Source organism: Tupaia chinensis, unplaced genomic scaffold, assembly GCF_000334495.1.
Source record: "Tupaia chinensis unplaced genomic scaffold, TupChi_1.0 Scaffold000394_1, whole genome shotgun sequence".
Classification (NCBI taxonomy): Eukaryota; Metazoa; Chordata; class Mammalia; order Scandentia; family Tupaiidae; genus Tupaia; species Tupaia belangeri.
In genome coordinates this window covers 3,790,153-3,793,290 of record NW_006159896.1, presented here as the reverse complement: position 1 = coordinate 3,793,290, position 3,138 = coordinate 3,790,153, and the positions used below count along the sequence as shown (strand labels likewise).

Below are 3,138 nucleotides of genomic sequence, written 5' to 3'. Positions count from 1 at the left end.
GATACAGCTTCTGGATGGTTTCCCCACTGTAATTGGCCCTGAAGCATACCAAGTTAATGACTGATTTTGAATGGGAGACAGAATTCCATAGGGGAATTCCATAGGGAATTTAATTGTACAAACATTTGTTGAGTATCTACTATGTCCTAGATGCTGAGAAATTGTTACCTCATTACTACTGGTTGGAAAAGATTCTAGAAAATTAAGATTATTGTTCTTTCCAGGATTTAAATATGGACACCAAAGAAAAATTGCTCTTATCATCATACTTCCTCTTCTCCCACTGCCACTGCCACCCCCAGTGACATGGCTGTAGTCAAGAAATATTGGGGGTAGTTGGGAGGATGAATGTGTCTTTTCTATTTTGTACTTTTAAAGACTATTTTATGCACCTAATTGTATGCGATTAGAAATGTATGTGTGAAGGAATGTCTTGCCAATAGGGCAGCAGAACACTGAGATTTGGAAAGATTAATAAAAAAGACTTGCCCCCTTTTAGATTTGCAAAGCAATTCCATAGTAATATTTTGTGTTTCTCTTTAAAATAAAGGATTGTGTGTGCAGCATTTTACGAGTAAATCCTGTCACATTCGGCCAGGAGCAATCACACTGAAAATTTTTCCAAAAGGAATTAGGCCATCCTTTCAAGGCCATGTGTAGTTGCCAGCCATGATGACATTTAGCTCTGTCCCAGTTAAAAGTCTAGTACCTTTATCTTTTTCTATGCATGAAATAGATAAAATGTATTACTTAAAAATATTTAATATTCTCTTCTGACATTTGTGCTATACACTTTTTTAAAAAAGAACCATCTTTAAAAACAAATATTAATACCATTTGCTTCATTGCCCTGTAAAGGAAAATGTTGATCTCTCCATGTAGTGCCTATTTTTATTATTTCTAATTACTTAAAGCATACCAACCTCTTTTCAAATGGAAATACATATATACGACTTATAAAAATGAATGTTGAATCATGAGAAATTGCTGATATCTGACCATTTTTGACTTGCAGAATGGCAATCTCATGTGGTTCAATCAAGTAGACAAAATTGGTAACAGGTAAGTGAAAAATGTATTGACAAAAGATTGCAATCTGATCTTACACAAACACGTAAAATGTTCATGGAGTTTATTTATTTCTATATTAAATTACTTGAATTTAGAATGAAAAAAATTTGAAAGTATTTTTCATTTAAGCCTTGGGAAAAAAACTTCTTTAAAAACAAAAAGATTAAAAACATACCAAATTTAGGTGTCCTTGGGGCCCTTGGAATTTTAACTGTGCATGTCTATTTTTTTATCATTTGTATTATGTTCTAAGTGTAAACTTCCAATATTTTGTATTTTGACTTCGTTTCCATCCCATTTAAGAGTACTTCTCTTATTTCACCTACATCTCATTAATGGGAGCTTTCAAAATTAGACCTAGCAGACCAGTCAGCTTTTCAGTTGTAACTATATTTGCAACTATGGTTCAACTTCTTTTTTTCTACCGACTTAGAATAGTTTCTGTCATAAAATTATTTACATGATGGTTTGCTATTATTGTCATCTGTGAGTTTTTTTCTCAGATATATTTCTGAAAATCAGTTAATTTTTGTTAAGGATGTGAAAGTGATTTATCATGAATATACTTATTTAAGAAATATTTAAATAAGAGACTTACCCAATAAAATCATATTCTTACATGGTGTCATTATAGCTTTGACATCATTGTATGGTGCCAGATTATGGTGATAAGAAGCTTATGATACTATTTCACATTTTTATCCACTAAATAAAAACCTGCCCTGTGTTTTATTACAAAGTAGGTGGCCTGAAGGAAAAATATATGTATTCTTTCCTTTTGGTATAAAATATGCATTTGGGCTTCTCATTTCATCCCCAATCTGTGTTATTCCTTAAAAATGCAGAACTGCCTGAAGTCCTCTTTAATATTTAATTCAACAACTTTTTAATCTGTCATTATGCTGTGATGAAGTAAGCATCAAGTGTCGCTGAAAAAGATTAAATTATACTTGGAAATAGGAATTGAAATGATTTAGGGTTGGAGGCTGAATATTTGCTTTGCACAAGTAATAATAATAGTAGCATGGGTGAAGAAGGGCTTTGGTTTGGCTTTAATGTCTTTGCCTCGCTGTGCTCCCCTGTGGCTCCCCCTGATTTACACTGGCATTACTGTGCTTTATTTTATTTAAATGGAGTTAGAAAGTGGAAATTACTACACTACAATACATTAATTACTCCATACTATTTCTTTGTACTGATTTCCTTTTTTTCTGTAAACATCATAAACAATGATGCACCCTACCCGATGGATAGCAGCTATAAGCAAGCCTGTAGTTCTTGTTAACAAGCTTATCTTAGAAAGAAAAAGCAGTAATAATTAATATCCATCTATGAAATAGCAGCAAAGGAACATTTATGCTTTCCCTTTCATAGGGGATGATGTTCTACATATGAATAAGTTGTGACAGTACATGTTAATATTTTAACCATTGAATTTTGCTTCTTGCTTTTAAAAACTAGACTTTAATATGTAGACTGTTTTGCACTTAGGGACAAAGGTATAAAATTTCAGGCCTCTCAGTGACTCTTGAGTTGTTCAACAGGTGACAATAAAGACTAACTTCTTTGGTGTACTTGGTCTCAGCATATCTTTCGATCTTCTGTCATCTGGAAATCTGTCCTGTGGTCTCTGGTTGCCCAGGCTTGTGTTTAATCTAGTTCTGTGGCTCTCTTCAGAAGACCAAGGTAATCAGCCAGTTCGGTGGAGAAAACTAATTGAGGAATTATTTGATTAAGTGCACAGAAGAGCCTGTGCGGTTGTTTGGAAGAATGCTCTATTTCATTTTTACTGTAATGTATGTGTATTAGTGGTATATGTATATGCCGGCTCTGCCGAAAATGAATGGTTTCAGAACGTACTTTCATTTGTCATAATTTGGCATGGTGATGGTTTTTTCAAAATAAACCTGTAAATAGACTAAAATCTTGACATGCGTCACACACCTGTTGGAATATTACTAGAGCTATATTCACTCTCAGGAATCCAGTGTATCTGTTTTTTTTTTCTTTTCTTTTCTTTTTTTCTTTTTTTTCTTTTTTTTTTTTTTTTTTTGTGGTTTTTGTTAT

At 33.0% G+C, this 3,138-nt stretch overlaps 1 protein-coding gene across 1 annotated transcript in view; it reads left to right on the top strand.

Annotated features, from left to right (window-relative positions):
• The first annotated feature begins 1,044 nt into the window (after positions 1–1,044).
• Positions 1,045–3,138, top strand: part of PBX3 (PBX homeobox 3) — an 85,048-nt gene continuing 82,954 nt past the window's right edge. Inside the window, exon 1 of the mRNA XM_014590028.2 lies at positions 1,045–1,062. The gene's annotated coding sequence lies outside the window, so the exon portion shown is untranslated. The remainder of the gene's footprint in view (positions 1,063–3,138) is intronic.